Source organism: Leptodactylus fuscus, chromosome 5 (assembly GCF_031893055.1).
Source record: "Leptodactylus fuscus isolate aLepFus1 chromosome 5, aLepFus1.hap2, whole genome shotgun sequence".
Taxonomy (NCBI): domain Eukaryota; kingdom Metazoa; phylum Chordata; class Amphibia; order Anura; family Leptodactylidae; genus Leptodactylus; species Leptodactylus fuscus.
The window spans coordinates 177,735,145-177,756,200 of record NC_134269.1 but is presented as its reverse complement, the minus strand read 5'-3'; positions in this window follow the sequence as shown (position 1 = coordinate 177,756,200).

The following is a 21,056-nucleotide window of genomic DNA, read 5'->3' as shown; positions in this document are numbered from 1 at the left end:
CTCTAAATTGTAGCTTGTTCTGTATTTATATTGTTTCCTTCTAAATCTACTGCCTATTCATGCTATCAGAGGATTCTACCCATACCAGTCCTCGACCCAGTCCCTGTGTTATTTACTCTCTTGAATTCCCTTAAAGAGGACCATTCACCGCCGTCACCAACTCCAACTCCGAACCCTTCAATTGGTGCCGTTACATTGATTCTCGCACAGTATGAATTTCTGTAGTACATAAGGGTCTTGTACCTTAGTTTTAGGACCCAATGGGTTAATTAGGCTCTTTAATGTCAAATGGGTGGTCATGCTAAGGAATGCCCACCTGACAATACAAAGCCTAACTATCATATCAGACACTGAAATTAATAGCAATAACTACTCAGAAATGGTGGGGACTAGAGAAAAATATCCATCTGTGCCAGAATTAGTGAATCCGCTTCTGTTGAAAAATGCAAAGAGTTGGTGAAAGGTCCTCTTTAAACCCTTTTGTTACACTCTGCAACAGAAAAGTTGAGTGAGTAAGGGCACACTTGTCATTCAAACATTATAAAGAAAATGGTCCATATAGATTGTACCACTAATCAGTTGTCAATATACTGCGTTCTAGAACTATATATAACATTCCCAACAAAAGATTAGACTATAATGGGGTCCTCTGGGTCTCCACTGATAATGTATTTAGCTTATTAAACATTGCACAATTCAGAGTTGTCAAACAGTGAACAAAAACCATTACTACACTACCGTGTTTCCCCGAAAATAAGGCAGTGTGTTATATTAAATTTTGGTCCTAAAGATATGCTATGTCTTATTTTCAGGGGATGTCTAATTTTATTTTTGTGTGCTGCTGCCATCACAGCGCTATGCTGAGATGTGCTTGTGGCGCAAAGACTATATGAAGAAAAACATTGCAGCCAGCTGAATGCTGTGTGCGGTGCTACGCGTGCACACGAAAGCTGGCTGCTGCGATACGGTACATTGTATCCATTGTTCCGGCTGCTGTGGGATGAGCAGGGAGAGTGGACTCCCCGCTGGATATGATGGTTAGTGTATTCACAGCAGGCATCTCCCAGCTCATCTACGTATTGCAGCGGCATCAGCAGCCGGCATACCTGTGCACACGGAACATCGTGCACAGTGTTCAACTGACTGCAATATTTTTCTTCATATAATCTTTACACAGAAAGATTATTATCATTGGATGATGTCTTACTTTCGGGGGTGCCTTATATTAGGCAATTCTACAAAACCTCTGCTATGTCTTACTTTCGGGAATGACTTATTTTCGGGTAAACAGGGTATGTGATCCACATTGGAAGATAGTATAGTCCAGAAATCTCAGAAATATATTTTTCAGGGGTAAGGGAGAGTCCTGGTGACACTTGTATCATGGTGAAGCAAGGGGGGAATTTTATAAGTCAGTAAAAAATCAAAGGTGAATATAGAGCAGTGCACTACACATGATCAGGATATAATAACCACACTAGGTACAACCAAATAGCCAATACCAGGAGGAGGAGGAAGAAGGTTAAAATATTCCTCCTCAGCTGCCATTTGAGAACTGCAGAAGCTTCCCAAATGGGCACAGTAATCTTAAAGCAACAGTAGCTAAACTGAGATTCCTGAACTCTATAAAAACAAAACCCTTAGGGTGAGTTCACACAGAGGAAAGTGGAGCGAAATCTGGCACATATACACGTGTCGGTAGATTGCGCTCAGCAAAAGCTCCCATTCATTTCAATGGGAGTGAGGATCGTAGATGCAGCATTATTTTGCGGCCATGATTTTGTGGCCGCAAAATCACGGCCGCAAAATAGCGCCGCGTATACGATCCCGGCTCCCATTGAAATCAATGGGAGCATATACGGCCCGCAAAATCTCGTGCGGCGTAGACGTGCCACATCACGTAGCACTTTACTCCGTGGAACTCACCCTTAAGATAAAAGTAACTACATTTTCTTTTCAATTCCACCCCATTCTGAATTTTTCTCAGCATTCCTGCACATGAAACATTATAGTAAATGAGGCCATTGAGAAAAACATCTTATTTTGCAAGAAACAAGCTTTCATATGGCTTTGTAAGTGGAAAAAAGTGCAAGGCAGAGGGAGAAAAATACAAAAGTGGAAAAGGAATGTGGCCAAGAGGGGTTAAATGTATTATTAAATATATGATCACTAAGAGTCTGACGACTCGGTCCCCCACCAATCAAGAGAACAGGAGTCTACTGATACCTTAGTGTAAATGAAGCGATAGTGTGTACAACTGCTCTATTCACGACTAAGTGCAGATCTTTGCCAAGGTTACCGTGTCAACCTTGAAGCTTTTACAGTTTCAGAAGTTCCCTGGGTTGATCCTAGTAGACCTGAGGAGGCTTATATAGGTCCCCGCCCTCTTGACACAGTTGCCAACTAATTGTTGTTCACTCCCTAGTTTGTTTCTGTATCTATTTGTCTTGTTTGCTTTATACCCTCTGGCTTGTTTTTTGTATTCTCTATTGTCTGCCAGTTCTATTGTCTGCCAGGTCGGAAGTTATGTTCCTACAATGCTTGGCTATTGGACAATCATTGTGGGAAAAGTTACCATAATGCCTGAAACTCAGGCACCATGTTAGCTATGGACAGTAATGTGATTGGTTGTTGGCAGCATCATCACACCCCTCTATATAAGGGCAGTACTGATGCAGACGCCACCATTTTGCTGCACTTGCTAGCTAGGGAGAGGAGCTCCGTTGTAGCTAGGGTCAGTGTAGGGAGATGCTTTGCTACGCTAGTGAGGGTCTCATTTTCAATCTTAAACTAAGAAAAAGCTTCTTCTGTCAAGAAGGGAGCTCTGTCATCAGCCTATATATACCTTGGAGAAAAAAGTATATGTTTATTTCTGAAAAACAGAGGCTGTCCCCATCCAATAGGCAGCTCTGTCCTCAGACTGTATATACATTTGAGAACAACAATGTTTTATGGCCATTTAAGTGTTCCCGTGCTCTTTCTATGCATTCTAAGAACTTGTATGTATTTTTAAGTAACTTTTTTATAGCTTTTGAAAACGATCTTAGAAAAAAAAAATCCCATTGACTTGCATTAGGATCAGAATTGGGATCGGGATCGGGTTCGAATGGAAAATGATCGGAAATCGGATTTTAAAATCGATCCTGAAATCTCAAAATCGTCTCAGCCCTATTTATGACCCTGGAGTTCGCATTTGTCTTCTGATTTTGCCTCTGACAGCCTCTCCTGATTCTGACCCATGTCTGTATGACTTGTTTCCTGCCTCTACTCTGTTGTGTAAGTTAATGGTGGGTTTGGTTTTAGTTCAAGTCAGCAGTGCGTCTATTATTGGTACGTCCTTTTATTTGGTAAAAATTCAGATTAATGAAAGTCCATCTGTCCTCGTGGCAGGCTCTTATCTAGGTGTCTTGTCTCGCAGTAGTTTTCTGGTTTTATACAGCTGTCTCTACTGCTCACTGTTTTCAGCCAACTCCTGCATTGATTTTGTGAGACCTTGCATCAAAACCATAACACCCATAAATGTAGAGAACTCAATTGCATTATGAATGGGGATCCCAGAAGTTGACCCTCAGTAGAGATGAGCGAACAGTAAAATGTTCGAGGTTTGATATTTGTTTTGAGTAGCCGCTCAATATTCAACTACTCGAATCGAATATCAAACCCTATCATAGTCTATGGGGGGAAAATGCTCATTTCAGGGGTAGGCAACATTCGATCAAATTATACTTACCAAGTCCACGAGTGAGGGTCGGGCTGGATCCTCCGAGAAGTCTTCTCCATGCAGCGTCCCCGCAGCATCTTCCGGCTCTGAATTCACTCTGCCAGGCATCGGGCCTGGGCAGAGCCGACTGCGCATGCCTGCACTACAAGCGGACATGCTCAGTCGGCTCTGCCTAGGCCCGATGCCTGGCAGAGTGAATGAAGAGCCGGAAGACACCGCGGGGAAGGGACACAGAGAAGACTTCTAAAGGTAGGAGAAGAACCAGCATTGATTGGCCGACTGTATAGCATTCGGCCAATCAATGTTGGTTCTGTATCGAACTTTTACATTCGAACAGCGAGTGGTACTCGATTGAGTACGAGTATTTCAAATACCGTAGTATTCGATCAAATACCTACTCGATGGAGTACTACTCACTCATCTCTAACCCTTAGTGGTCACACTTTACCTATCCTCTACATAGTTGATAAGATACTGCACCTAAGTAACTGTACTTATATCTCTGTGTTTACTATGTATACTATAATTGAAAGTTATCATTTTAATTCACTCTTTAGCCCAATGAGACATTGTTAAAATATAAGATATAATGTATCTTCGGTTCATGCATGAAGACTTTCATAAAAATAAGTAAAATGACAAATACATATTTATTACACAAGTTATTTGTATCTCACAATAAAAAGAAAATGGCTTAAAAATATAGCTGTGATTCACTTATTATTTTTGGAACAATGGCTTTGCTTACAAGAGGAATAAAAAAAAAAACAGCCTTTTTATGCTTTTTGTATTTTTGAAAATACATCAGATTGCATGTTTTCATCTATCCCACAAATTGATTGTTGTTAAAGGAAAACTAAAATGCACACAACATTTCTTAGCATGTTCTTCTTGTCAACCTGTCTGTTATTGAAAGCATTCATCTGATGTCCACAAAAGGAAAAAAAAAATAGAAAAATTGTTTTCTGGAAAATATTGCCAGATGGCAAACGGTTATTGAAAATACCTAACAAATATGATACAAAGACACAGACTAGAAAATTAAAACATAAACTTGTAGTAGAACAAAAAGGAAACAATTCCCAATGCTCGTTCATATAACAAAGAGATTTTTCTCATTGCCTGCTTTCACTAACTTGGCTGAACTAGTTTTCATAATTTCATCTCCATGCGTAAAACACATGCCTAGATGTATCGGGTTCTTACTTTTAAGTATAATAAAATTCCAAAAATCAGCACTCTTTGAACCCATGGTCTACATCGGGGTAGGCAACTTTTTTTTCAACATGCCGATTTAAGTTAAAGAATCAAAGATGAAGTACCCGAAGTGCCGGGCAATAGTTGTGAGTCTGACAACCCCTAACGTAGGGGTGCTATCATACTGTGCGCCCAGCCGCATGCGTTTATCGCTATTTGCCTTGATACACCTGTAATTTTCCATTAGAAGCAATGTAAGTACATGTGTAATCCGTATTTATTGGTAAGTGCATCTGACTGGGAGCAGAGTGAGGCCAGGACCCCCCGAGATGTAAATGCCGCAATTTGCCCGCAGCGGAGACGCTGCGGGAAAAATCGCAGCGTTTTACAGTGCAAGCAAAAGGGATGTGATTCATGCGAATCCCATGCCCTCTTTGCAGAAGTAATCGCAGCGTGGACAAGCTGCGATTCGCAAAGCCGTTGTGGCTTTGCAAATTGCAAATTGTCAATTATATCTACGGAAACGCCGGCAGCTTTCCCGTACGTATAATGTTAAGAGAAAATGTTAAATATAGAATTACACACACAACTAGAGCAGTGAACATTTTCATTGCCAATAATCTAATTTTGTTTGTCCATTGTGCAATAGAGCAGTTTCATCTATAAGCAGTCTTTAAACATACTTTTTACTGACAAGGCGATCCTGTTAGTCAAAAATCTAGTTAAGGAATTTTTTGGTTAAGAATTTACAATTTTTCCTTAAAAACATATTGCAAAGTGTTGATTCCGTCTGCACTAATTTGAAGCAAAAAAACCCAAAACTCTTATTGTGTTCTGATCACCAAAAACACAGTGTGACAGAGTATTGTTAATCTAAAAAAAAAAAAAGAATTACATTACTTAATTGGTTTTGTTGCTGCTCAAGTGCACATATACACAGTATTGCAGTCTCCTCTAAATTAATTAATTAATCTCCATAATTATTTTAGGTTAGTTCACCCAATATACAGTCCAGTCTTCACTAATATAAAAAAATAAATAAATAAAAAAAATCACTTGTTATTTCTAGAGATGAGCGAAACCCCATTATAGTCTATGGGGAACATATACTCGTTAAGGGGGAAACCCAAATCCGTGTCTGGAGGGTCACCAAGTCCACTATGACACCACAGGAAATGATGCCAACACCTCTGGAATGACACTGGGACAGCAGGGGAAGCATGTCTGGGGGCATCTAACACACCAAAGACCCTCTATTACCCCAACATCACAGCCTAACAACTACACACTTTACACACTCAATACCACCTCTCTGACAGTAGGAAAACACCTTGAAACATGTGTATTTGGCACTTGCAGTGAGGAGAGCTTGTCACCAGCAGTGAATTTGGCCCTTGTAGTAAGTTGAGGTTGGCACCAACATTTGTTTTGAAAATCAGGGTGGATTGAGCCTCTAACCAGTAGAGTTGGGGCAAATTCATGGTGGAGGGAGCCTCTAAAAACCCCAGTTTGGACCAATTCATGGTGGAGGGAGCCTCTAAAAACCCCAGTTTGGACCAATTCATGGTGGAGGGAGCCTCTAAAAACCCCAGTTTGGACCAATTCATGGTGGAGGGAGCCTCTAAACAGCCCAGTTTGGACCAATTCATGGTGGAGGGAGCCTCTAAAAACCCCAGTTTGGACCAATTCATGGTGGAGGGAGCCTCTAACCAGCCCAGTTTGGACCAATTCATGGTGGAGGGAGCCTCTAAAAACCCCAGTTTGGACCAATTCATGGTGGAGGGAGCCTCTAAAAACCCCAGTTTGGACCAATTCATGGTGGAGGGAGCCTCTAAAAACCCCAGTTTGGACCAATTCATGGTGGAGGGAGCCTCTAAACAGCCCAGTTTGGACCAATTCATGGTGGAGGGAGCCTCTAAAAACCCCAGTTTGGACCAATTCATGGTGGAGGGAGCCTCTAACCAGCCCAGTTTGGACCAATTCATGGTGGAGGGAGCCTCTAAAAACCCCAGTTTGGACCAATTCATGGTGGAGGGAGCCTCTAAAAACCCCAGTTTGGACCAATTCATGGTGGAGGGAGCCTCTAAAAACCCCAGTTTGGACCAATTCATGGTGGAGGGAGCCTCTAAACAGCCCAGTTTGGACCAATTCATGGTGGAGGGAGCCTCTAACCAGCACAGTTTGGACCAATTCATGGTGGAGGGAGCCTCTAACCAGCCCAGTTTGGACCAATTCATGGTGGAGGGAGCCTCTAAAAACCCCAGTTTGGACCAATTCATGGTGGAGGGAGCCTCTAAACAGCCCAGTTTGGACCAATTCATGGTGGAGGGAGCCTCTAAAAACCCCAGTTTGGACCAATTCATGGTGGAGGGAGCCTCTAACCAGCCCAGTTTGGACCAATTCATGGTGGAGGGAGCCTCTAAAAACCCCAGTTTGGACCAATTCATGGTGGAGGGAGCCTCTAAAAACCCCAGTTTGGACCAATTCATGGTGGAGGGAGCCTCTAAAAACCCCAGTTTGGACCAATTCATGGTGGAGGGAGCCTCTAAACAGCCCAGTTTGGACCAATTCATGGTGGAGGGAGCCTCTAACCAGCACAGTTTGGACCAATTCATGGTGGAGGGAGCCTCTAACCAGCCCAGTTTGGACCAATTCATGGTGGAGGGAGCCTCTAAAAACCCCAGTTTGGACCAATTCATGGTGGAGGGAGCCTCTAAAAACCCCAGTTTGGACCAATGCATGGTGGAGGGAGCCTCTAACCAGCCCAGTTTGGGCAAATTCATGGTGGAGGGAGCCTCTAACCAGCCCAGTTTGGACCAATTCATGGTGGAGGGAGCCTCTAACCAGCACAGTTTGGACCAATTCATGGTGGAGGGAGCCTCTAAAAACCCCAGTTTGGACCAATTCATGGTGGAGGGAGCCTCTAAAAACCCCAGTTTGGACCAATTCATGGTGGAGGGAGCCTCTAGAAACGCCAGTTTGGGCAAATTCATGGTGGAGGGAGCCTCTAAAAACCCCAGTTTGGACCAATTCATGGTGGAGGGAGCCTCTAAACAGCCCAGTTTGGACCAATTCATGGTGGAGGGAGCCTCTAACCAGCCCAGTTTGGACCAATTCATGGTGGAAGGAGCCTCTAAAAACCCCAGTTTGGACCAATTCATGGTGGAGGGAGCCTCTAAAAACCCCAGTTTTGACCAATTCACGGTGGAGGGAGCCTCTAACCAGCCCAGTTTGGACCAATTCATGGTGGAGGGAGCCTCTAAAAACCCCAGTTTGGACCAATTCATGGTGGAGGGAGCCTCTAACCAGCAGAGTTGGGGGAAATCAGGGTGGAGGGAGCCTCTAACCAGCAGAGTTGTGGGAAAGCAGGGTGGAGGGAGCCTCTAACCAGCAGAGTTGGGGGAAATCAGGGTGGAGGGAGCCTAGTATTAGCAGAATTGTGCAACGCTTATGGTGGATGAGTATGAGGATGCGGAGGAATTGGAGAGGTTGAGTACAGACATGGAGTTTCATGTTGGGGTGCTTTACACAGGTGGGCACAAAAATGAAGGCTCTATCCAGTGGTGGTTCATTTTTATCAAAGTGAGCCGGTCGGCACTCTCAGCTGACAGACGGGTGCGCTTGTCAGTGATGATGCCACCGGCTGCACTGAACACCCTCTCAGATAGGACGCTGGCGGCAGGACAGGACAGCACCTCCGAGGCATATAGGGCAAGTTCAAGCCACAGGTCCAACTTCGACACCCAATACGTGTAGGGCGCAGAGGGGTCGGAGAGGACAGGGCTGTGGTCGGAAAGGTATTCCCGTAACATGCGCCTATACTTCTCACGCCTGGTGACACTAGGACCCTCCGTGGATGCACTTTGGCGAGGGGGTGCCATCAAGGTTTCCCAGACCTTAGACAGTGTGCCCCTCTTTTGTGTGGACCGGTGAGAACTTGGTCGCCTAGTGGAGGAACTGCCCTCCCTGCCGCCAACGTCACATGCTGGAATCATCTCCATCATATTCAGCACCAATTGCTTCTGGCAAGCATTGATGCGATTGGCCCTCCCCTCTACCGGAATAAAAGAGGAGATGTTGTTTTTATACCGGGGGTCAAGGATAGCAAAGATCCAGTACTGGTTGTCCTCCATGATTTTGACAATACGCTTGTCGGTTGTAAAGCACCCCAACATGAACTCAGCCATGTCTGCCACAGTGTTAGTTGGCATGACTCCTCTGGCCCCACCGGAAAGTTCAATCTCCATTTCCTCCTCATCCTCCATGTCTACCCATCCGCGCTGCAACAATGGGACGATTCAAAGTTGCCCGGAAGCCTCCTGTATCACCATCACATCATCGGACAACTCTTCTTCCTCCTCCCCCTCCTCCTCCTCCTCCTCCTCCTCCATTAAACGCGATGAAGCGGACAGATGTGTGGACCTACTCTCCAGCTGTGACGGATCGGATGCTATCCCTGACTCCTCTGTGTGATCTGAGTTATCCCTGATGTCAATCAGGGATTCTCTCAGAACACACAAGAGCGGGATTGTAAGGCTCAACATTGCATCCTCAGAGCTCACCCTCCTTGAGGACTCCTCAAACACCCGTAGGATGTCACAAAGGTCTCTCATCCATGGCCACTCATGGATGAGAAACTGAGGCAGCTGACTTTGTGGCACCCTAGGGTTTTGTAGCTGGTATTCCATCAAAGGTCTCTGCTGCTCAACCACTCTATTCAACATCTGAAACGTTGAGTTCCAGCGTGTGGGGACGTCGCACAAAAGCCGGTGTTGTGGCACATGCAGGCGTTGCTGGAGAGATTTTAAGCTAGCAGCGGCTACTGTCGACTTGCGAAAGTGGGCGCACATGCGCCGCACTTTCACCAGTAGCTCTGGAACATTGGGGTAGCTCTTTAGGAAACGTTGCACCACTAGGTTGAAGACGTGGGCCAGGCATGGAACATGTTGGAGTCCGGCAAGCTCCAGAGCTGCTACCAGGTTCCGGCCGTTATCACAAACGACCATGCCTGGGCCCAGGTGCAGCGGCTCAAACCATATTGCCGTCTCATTGAGGAGGGCATCCCTCACCTCGGAGGCAGTGTGCTGTCTGTTCCCCAAGCTGATCAGCTTCAGCACGGCCTGCTGACGTCTACCAACGCCAGTGCTGCAACGTTTCCAACTCATAGCTGGGGTCAATCCAACAGCAGAGGAGGAGGCGGTGGCGGAGGAGGAGGCGGTGGCGGAGGAGGAGGCGGTGGAGGAGGAGGAGGAGGGGGATGTTCTTCTCGTGTCCCTGCCAGGAATGTTAGGCGGGGAGACGAGGTACACCGGGCCAGTTTGGGAAGCAGTCCCAGCCTCAACTACATTCACCCAGTATGCCGTCAGTGAAATGTAGCGTCCCTGTCCGCATGCACTTGTCCACGCGTCGGTGGTCAAGTGGACCTTTGTGCAAAGCGCGGAACTAAGGGCCTGCCTGATGTTGAGTGACACGTGCTGGTGCAAGGCGGGGGACGGCACACCGGGAGAAGTAGTGATGGCTAGGGACGGCATAGCGAGGTGCCGCAGTTGCCATCAGGTCCAGGAAGGCGGGAGTTTCAACAAGCCGGAACGCCAACATCTCCTGGGCCAGCAGTTTAGCGATGTTGGCGTTCAAGGCTTGCGCGTGTGGGTGGTTAGCAGTGTATTTCTGCCGCCGCTCCAATGTCTGAGAGATGGTGGGTTGTTGTAAAGAAGCGCCTGATGGTGCCTTTGATGGTGCAGGAGAAGGAGATAAGACAGGAACAGGGGAGGATGAGGAAGAAGTCAACAAAGTGGCGGAGGCAGATGAAGTGGTGTCCTGGCTTGTCCTCTGGAGTGCATCGCCAGCACAGTCAGCAGTGACAGTGGCAGAGGCAGAGGCAGTGGCAGAGGCAGTGGCAGTGGCGTGAACGGCAGGCGGCCTTTGTCCTGCCGTTGCTGCCTGCCACTGATTCCAGTGCTTGGATTCCAAATGACGGCGCATTGAAGTGGTGGACAGGTTGCTCTTCTCAGAGCCCCTAATCAGTTTCGAGAGGCAAATTGTGCAGACAACACTATATCTGTCCTCGGCGCATTCCTTGAAAAAACTCCACACCTTCGAGAAACGTGCCCTCGAGGTGGGAGTTTTTCGGGGCTGGGTACGAACTGGAACATCTTGGGAGATTCCGGGTGTGGCCTGGCTTCGCCTAAGCTGCTGACCTCTGCCTCTGCCTCTAGCTACCCTTTTTGGTGCTGCACCTGCCTCAACATCCACACTACTTTCCCCGCTTGACATCCCCCCTGTCCAGGTCGGGTCAGTGTCCTCATCATCCACCACTTCCTCTTCCAACTCCTGTCTCATCTCCTCCTCCCGCACAATGCGCAGGTCAACTGGATGCCCTGACGGCAACTGCGTCACATCATCGTCGATGAGGGTGGGTTGCTGTTCATCCACCACCAAATCGAACGGAGATGGAGGAGACTCTAGTGTTTGAGCATCTGGACACAGATGCTCCTCTGTTAGGTTCGTGGAATCGTGACGTGGAGGGGCAGGTTGAGGGACAATAAAAGGAGCAGAGAACAGCTCTGGGGAGCAGGGACAGTTGGGGGTTATTGTTCTGTGAAGCTTGGGAATTTTGGGAGGAAGGAGGACAAGACTGTTGGGTAATAGGAGGAGAGGAGGCAGAGTCTGACTGGCTGCTGGACAATGTGCTGTAAGCGTTCTCCGACAGCCATTGCAAGACCTGTTCCTGGTTCTCGGGCCTACTAAGGTTTGTACCCTGCAGTTTAGTTAATGTGGCAAGCAACCCTGGCACTGTGGAGTGGCGCAATGCTTGCTGCCCCACAGGAGTAGGCACGGGACGCCCTGTGGCTTCACTGCTACCTTGCTCCCCAGAACCATTCCCCCGACCTCGCCCACGGCCTCGTCCACGTCCCTTTCCGGGAATTACCAGTCAGAAACTGGCACTATATGGCAGTAGCAAGAAATGAGGGTATTTGTAACCCCAATATATTCTTTGAATTCCCAGTCAGACAATGGCACTATATACCAGTAGCAAAAATTGTGGGTGCACGTTACCCCAATATATTCTTTGAATTACCAGTCAGAAACTGGCACTATATGGCAGTAGCAAGAAATGAGGGTATTTGTAACCCCAATATATTCTTTGAATTCCCAGTGAGACAATGGCACTATATGGCAGTAGCAAGAAATGAGGGTATTTGTAACCCCAATATATTCTTTGAATTCCCAGTCAGACAATGGCACTATATACCAGTAGCAAAAATTGTGGGTGCACGTTACTCCAATATATTCTTTGAATTACCAGTCAGAAACTGGCACTATATGGCAGTAGCAAGAAATGAGGGTATTTGTAACCCCAATATATTCTTTGAATTCCCAGTCAGACAATGGCACTATATACCAGTAGCAAAAATTGTGGGTGCACGTTACCCCAATATATTCTTTGAATTACCAGTCAGAAACTGGCACTATATGGCAGTAGCAAGAAATGAGGGTATTTGTAACCCCAATATATTCTTTGAATTCCCAGTCAGACAATGGCACTATATACCAGTAGCAAAAATTGTGGGTGCACGTTACCCCAATATATTCTTTGAATTACCAGTCAGAAACTGGCACTATATGGCAGTAGCAAGAAATGAGGGTATTTGTAACCCCAATATATTCTTTGAATTCCCAGTCAGACAATGGCACTATATACCAGTAGCAAAAATTGTGGGTGCACGTTACCCCAATATATTCTTTGAATTACCAGTCAGAAACTGGCACTATATGGCAGTAGCAAGAAATGAGGGTATTTATAACCCCAATATATTCTTTGAATTCCCAGTCAGACAATGGCACTATATACCAGTAGCAAAAATTGTGGGTGCACGTTACCCCAATATATTCTTTGAATTACCAGTCAGAAACTGGCACTATATGGCAGTAGCAAGAAATGAGGGTATTTGTAACCCCAATATATTCTTTGATTTCCCAGTCAGACAATGGCACTATATACCAGTAGCAAAAATTGTGGGTGCACGTTACCCCAATATATTCTTTGAATTACCAGTCAGAAACTGGCACTATATGGCAGTAGCAAGAAATGAGGGTATTTGTAACCCCAATATATTCTTTGAATTCCCAGTCAGACAATGGCACTATATACCAGTAGCAAAAATTGTGGGTGCACGTTACCCCAATATATTCTTTGAATTACCAGTCAGAAACTGGCACTATATGGCAGTAGCAAGAAATGAGGGTATTTGTAATCCCAATATATTCTTTGAATTCCCAGTCAGACAATGGCACTATATACCAGTAGCAAAAATTGTGGGTGCACGTTACCCCAATATATTCTTTGAATTACCAGTCAGAAACTGGCACTATATGGCAGTAGCAAGAAATGATGGTATTTGTAACCCCAATATATTCTTTGAATTCCCAGTCAGACAATGGCACTATATACCAGTAGCAAAAATTGTGGGTGCACGTTACCCCAGTATATTCTTTGAATTACCAGTCAGAAACTTGCACTATATGGCAGTAGCAAGAAATGAGGGTATTTGTAACCCCAATATATTCTTTGAATTCCCAGTCAGACAATGGCACTATATACCAGTAGCAAAAATTGTGGGTGCACGTTACCCCAATATATTCTTTGAATTACCAGTCAGAAACTGGCACTATATGGCAGTAGCAAGAAATGAGGGTATTTGTAACCCCAATATATTCTTTGAATTCCCAGTCAGACAATGGCACTATATACCAGTAGCAAAAATTGTGGGTGCACGTTACCCCAATATATTCTTTGAATTACCAGTCAGAAACTGGCACTATATGGCAGTAGCAAGAAATGAGGGTATTTGTAACCCCAATATATTCTTTGAATTCCCAGTCAGACAATGGCACTATATACCAGTAGCAAAAATTGTGGGTGCACGTTACTCCAATATATTCTTTGAATTACCAGTCAGAAACTGGCACTATATGGCAGTAGCAAGAAATGAGGGTATTTGTAACCCCAATATATTCTTTGAATTCCCAGTCAGACAATGGCACTATATACCAGTAGCAAAAATTGTGGGTGCACGTTACCCCAATATATTCTTTGAATTACCAGTCAGAAACTGGCACTATATGGCAGTAGCAAGAAATGAGGGTATTTGTAACCCCAATATATTCTTTGAATTCCCAGTCAGACAATGGCACTATATACCAGTAGCAAAAATTGTGGGTGCACGTTACCCCAATATATTCTTTGAATTACCAGTCAGAAACTGGCACTATATGGCAGTAGCAAGAAATGAGGGTATTTGTAACCCCAATATATTCTTTGAATTCCCAGTCAGACAATGGCACTATATACCAGTAGCAAAAATTGTGGGTGCACGTTACCCCAATATATTCTTTGAATTACCAGTCAGAAACTGGCACTATATGGCAGTAGCAAGAAATGAGGGTATTTGTAACCCCAATATATTCTTTGAATTCCCAGTCAGACAATGACACTATATACCAGTAGCAAAAATTGTGGGTGCACGTTACCCCAATATATTCTTTGAATTACCAGTCAGAAACTGGCACTATATGGCAGTAGCAAGAAATGAGGGTATTTGTAACCCCAATATATTCTTTGAATTCCCAGTCAGACAATGGCACTATATACCAGTAGCAAAAATTGTGGGTGCACGTTACCCCAATATATTCTTTGAATTACCAGTCAGAAACTGGCACTATATGGCAGTAGCAAGAAATGAGGGTATTTATAACCCCAATATATTCTTTGAATTCCCAGTCAGACAATGGCACTATATACCAGTAGCAAAAATTGTGGGTGCACGTTACCCCAATATATTCTTTGAATTACCAGTCAGAAACTGGCACTATATGGCAGTAGCAAGAAATGAGGGTATTTGTAACCCCAATATATTCTTTGATTTCCCAGTCAGACAATGGCACTATATACCAGTAGAAAAAATTGTGGGTGCACGTTACCCCAATATATTCTTTGAATTACCAGTCAGAAACTGGCACTATATGGCAGTAGCAAGAAATGAGGGTATTTGTAACCCCAATATATTCTTTGAATTCCCAGTCAGACAATGGCACTATATACCAGTAGCAAAAATTGTGGGTGCACGTTACCCCAATATATTCTTTGAATTACCAGTCAGAAACTGGCACTATATGGCAGTAGCAAGAAATGATGGTATTTGTAACCCCAATATATTCTTTGAATTCCCAGTCAGACAATGGCACTATATACCAGTAGCAAAAATTGTGGGTGCACGTTACCCCAATATATTCTTTGAATTACCAGTCAGAAACTGGCACTATATGGCAGTAGCAAGAAATGAGGGTATTTGTAACCCCAATATATTCTTTGATTTCCCAGTCAGACAATGGCACTATATAGCAGTAGCAAAAATTGTGGGTGCACGTAACCCCAATATATTCTTTGAATTCCCAGTCAGAAACTGGCACTATATGGCAGTAGCAAGAAATGAGAGTATTTGTAACCCCAATATATTCTTTGAATTCCCAGTCAGACAATGGCACTATATACCAGTAGCAAAAATTGTGGGTGCACGTTACCCCAATATATTCTTTGAATTACCAGTCAGAAACTGGCACTATATGGCAGTAGCAAGAAATGAGGGTATTTGTAACCCCAATATATTCTTTGAATTCCCAGTCAGACAATGGCACTATATACCAGTAGCAAAAATTGTGGGTGCACGTTACTCCAATATATTCTTTGAATTACCAGTCAGAAACTGGCACTATATGGCAGTAGCAAGAAATGAGGGTATTTGTAACCCCAATATATTCTTTGAATTCCCAGTCAGACAATGGCACTATATACCAGTAGCAAAAATTGTGGGTGCACGTTACCCCAATATATTCTTTGAATTACCAGTCAGAAACTGGCACTATATGGCAGTAGCAAGAAATGAGGGTATTTGTAACCCCAATATATTCTTTGAATTCCCAGTCAGACAATGACACTATATACCAGTAGCAAAAATTGTGGGTGCACGTTACCCCAATATATTCTTTGAATTACCAGTCAGAAACTGGCACTATATGGCAGTAGCAAGAAATGAGGGTATTTGTAACCCCAATATATTCTTTGAATTCCCAGTCAGACAATGGCACTATATACCAGTAGCAACAATTGTGGGTGCACGTTACCCCAATATATTCTTTGAATTACCAGTCAGAAACTGGCACTATATGGCAGTAGCAAGAAATGAGGGTATTTGTAACCCCAATATATTCTTTGAATTCCCAGTCAGACAATGGCACTATATACCAGTAGCAAAAATTGTGGGTGCACGTTACCCCAGTATATTCTTTGAATTACCAGTCAGAAACTGGCACTATATGGCAGTAGCAAGAAATGAGGGTATTTGTAACCCCAATATATTCTTTGAATTCCCAGTCAGACAATGGCACTATATACCAGTAGCAAAAATTGTGGGTGCACGTTACCCCAATATATTCTTTGAATTACCAGTCAGAAACTGGCACTATATGGCAGTAGCAAGAAATGAGGGTATTTGTAACCCCAATATATTCTTTGAATTCCCAGTCAGACAATGGCACTATATACCAGTAGCAAAAATTGTGGGTGCACGTTACCCCAATATATTCTTTGAATTACCAGTCAGAAACTGGCACTATATGGCAGTAGCAAGAAATGAGGGTATTTGTAACCCCAATATATTCTTTGAATTCCCAGTCAGACAATGGCACTATATACCAGTAGCAAAAATTGTGGGTGCACGTTACTCCAATATATTCTTTGAATTACCAGTCAGAAACTGGCACTATATGGCAGTAGCAAGAAATGAGGGTATTTGTAACCCCAATATATTCTTTGAATTCCCAGTCAGACAATGGCACTATATACCAGTAGCAAAAATTGTGGGTGCACGTTACCCCAATATATTCTTTGAATTACCAGTCAGAAACTGGCACTATATGGCAGTAGCAAGAAATGAGGGTATTTGTAACCCCAATATATTCTTTGAATTCTCAGTCAGACAATGGCACTATATACCAGTAGCAAAAATTGTGGGTGCACGTTACCCCAATATATTCTTTGAATTACCAGTCAGAAACTGGCACTATATGGCAGTAGCAAGAAATGAGGGTATTTGTAACCCCAATATATTCTTTGAATTCCCAGTCAGACAATGGCACTATATACCAGTAGCAAAAATTGTGGGTGCACGTTACCCCAATATATTCTTTGAATTACCAGTCAGAAACTGGCACTATATAGCAGTAGCAAGAAATGAGGGTATTTGTAACCCCAATATATTCTTTGAATTCCCAGTCAGACAATGACACTATATACCAGTAGCAAAAATTGTGGGTGCACGTTACCCCAATATATTCTTTGAATTCCCAGTCAGAAACTGGCACTATATGGCAGTAGCAAGAAATGAGGGTATTTGTAACCCCAATATATTCTTTGAATTCCCAGTCAGACAATGGCACTATATACCAGTAGCAAAAATTGTGGGTGCACGTTACCCCAATATATTCTTTGAATTACCAGTCAGAAACTGGCACTATATGGCAGTAGCAAGAAATGTGGGTATTTATAACCCCAATATATTCTTTGAATTCCCAGTCAGACAATGGCACTATATACCAGTAGCAAAAATTGTGGGTGCACGTTACCCCAATATATTCTTTGAATTACCAGTCAGAAACTGGCACTATATGGCAGTAGCAAGAAATGAGGGTATTTGTAACCCCAATATATTCTTTGATTTCCCAGTCAGACAATGGCACTATATACCAGTAGAAAAAATTGTGGGTGCACGTTACCCCAATATATTCTTTGAATTACCAGTCAGAAACTGGCACTATATGGCAGTAGCAAGAAATGACGGTATTTGTAACCCCAATATATTCTTTGAATTCCCAGTCAGACAATGGCACTATATACCAGTAGCAAAAATTGTGGGTGCACGTTACCCCAATATATTCTTTGAATTACCAGTCAGAAACTGGCACTATATGGCAGTAGCAAGAAATGATGGTATTTGTAACCCCAATATATTCTTTGAATTCCCAGTCAGACAATGGCACTATATACCAGTAGCAAAAATTGTGGGTGCACGTTACCCCAATATATTCTTTGAATTACCAGTCAGAAACTGGCACTATATGGCAGTAGCAAGAAATGAGGGTATTTGTAACCCCAATATATTCTTTGATTTCCCAGTCAGACAATGGCACTATATAGCAGTAGCAAAAATTGTGGGTGCACGTAACCCCAATATATTCTTTGAATTCCCAGTCAGAAACTGGCACTATATGGCAGTAGCAAGAAATGAGGGTATTTGTAACCCCAATATATTCTTTGAATTCCCAGTCAGACAATGGCACTATATACCAGTAGCAAAAATTGTGGGTGCACGTTACCCCAATATATTCTTTGAATTACCAGTCAGAAACTGGCACTATATGGCAGTAGCAAGAAATGAGGGTATTTGTAACCCCAATATATTCTTTGAATTCCCAGTCAGACAATGGCACTATATACCAGTAGCAAAAATTGTGGGTGCACGTTACTCCAATATATTCTTTGAATTACCAGTCAGAAACTGGCACTATATGGCAGTAGCAAGAAATGAGGGTATTTGTAACCCCAATATATTCTTTGAATTCCCAGTCAGACAATGGCACTATATACCAGTAGCAAAAATTGTGGGTGCACGTTACCCCAATATATTCTTTGAATTACCAGTCAGAAACTGGCACTATATGGCAGTAGCAAGAAATGAGGGTATTTGTAACCCCAATATATTCTTTGAATTCCCAGTCAGACAATGGCACTATATACCAGTAGCAAAAATTGTGGGTGCACGTTACCCCAATATATTCTTTGAATTACCAGTTAGAAACTGGCACTATATGGCAGTAGCAAGAAATGATGGTATTTGTAACCCCAATATATTCTTTGAATTCCCAGTCAGACAATGGCACTATATACCAGTAGCAAAAATTGTGGGTGCACGTTACCCCAATATATTCTTTGAATTACCAGTCAGAAACTGGCACTATATGGCAGTAGCAAGAAATGAGGGTATTTGTAACCCCAATATATTCTTTGAATTCCCAGTCAGACAATGGCACTATATACCAGTAGCAAAAATTGTGGGTGCACGTTACCCCAGTATATTCTTTGATTTACCAGTCAGAAACTGGCACTATATGGCAGTAGCAAGAAATGAGGGTATTTGTAACCCCAATATATTCTTTGAATTCCCAGTCAGACAATGGCACTATATACCAGTAGCAAAAATTGTGGGTGCACGTTACCCCAATATATTCTTTGAATTACCAGTCAGAAACTGGCACTATATGGCAGTAGCAAGAAATGAGGGTATTTGTAACCCCAATATATTATTTGAATTCCCAGTCAGACAATGGCACTATATACCAGTAGCAAAAATTGTGGGTGCACGTTACCCCAATATATTCTTTGAATTACCAGTCAGAAACTGGCACTATATGGCAGTAGCAAGAAATGAGGGTATTTGTAACCCCAATATATTCTTTGAATTCCCAGTCAGACAATGACACTATATACCAGTAGCAAATATTGTGGGTGCACGTTACCCCAATATATTCTTTGAATTACCAGTCAGAAACTGGCACTATATGGCAGTAGCAAGAAATGAGGGTATTTGTAACCCCAATATATTCTTTGAATTCCCAGTCAGACAATGGCACTATATACCAGTAGCAAAAATTGTGGGTGCACGTTACCCCAATATATTCTTTGAATTACCAGTCAGAAACTGGCACTATATGGCAGTAGCAAGAAATGAGGGTATTTATAACCCCAATATATTCTTTGAATTCCCAGTCAGACAATGGCACTATATACCAGTAGCAAAAATTGTGGGTGCACGTTACCCCAATATATTCTTTGAATTACCAGTCAGAAACTGGCACTATATGGCAGTAGCAAGAAATGAGGGTATTTGTAACCCCAATATATTCTTTGATTTCCCAGTCAGACAATGGCACTATATACCAGTAGCAAAAATTGTGGGTGCACGTTACCCCAATATATTCTTTGAATTACCAGTCAGAAACTGGCACTATATGGCAGTAGCAAGAAATGAGGGTATTTGTAACCCCAATATATTCTTTGAATTCCCAGTCAGACAATGGCACTATATACCAGTAGCAAAAATTGTGGGTGCACGTTACCCCAATATATTCTTTGAATTACCAGTCAGAAACTGGCACTATATGGCAGTAGCAAGAAATGATGGTATTTGTAACCCCAATATATTCTTTGAATTCCCAGTCAGACAATGGCACTATATACCAGTAGCAAAAATTGTGGGTGCACGTTACCCCAATATATTCTTTGAATTACCAGTCAGAAACTGGCACTATATGGCAGTAGCAAGAAATGAGGGTATTTGTAACCCCAATATATTCTTTGATTTCCCAGTCAGACAATGGCACTATATAGCAGTAGCAAAAATTGTGGGTGCACGTTACCCCAATATATTCTTTGAATTCCCAGTCAGAAACTGGCACTATATGGCAGTAGCAAGAAATGAGGGTATTTGTAACCCCAATATATTCTTTGAATTCCCAGTCAGACAATGGCACTATATACCAGTAGCAAAAATTGTGGGTGCACGTTACCCCAATATATTCTTTGAATTACCAGTCAGAAACTGGCACTATATGGCAGTAGCAAGAAATGAGGGTATTTGTAACCCCAATATATTCTTTGAATTCCCAGTCAGACAATAGCACTATATACCAGTAGCAAAAATTGTGGGTGCACGTTACCCCAATATATTCTTTGAATTACCAGTAAGAAACTGGCACTATATGGCAGTAGCAAGAAATTAGGGTATTTATAACCCCAATATATTCTTTGAATTCCCAGTCAGACAATGGCACTATATGGCAGTAGCAAAAATAGTGGGTGTATATAGCCCCAATCCTATTGCTAGGGGACTTGCAGGGTATTTCTGAGGTGAAGGTGGGGGGGGGGGGGCACACCGTTGGAACGGGGATTTGGGGTGTATATATGGGATATACGGGAATACACTGTCAGTGTATTCCATTCAGGATCCTGGGAAAGCAGGGTTGC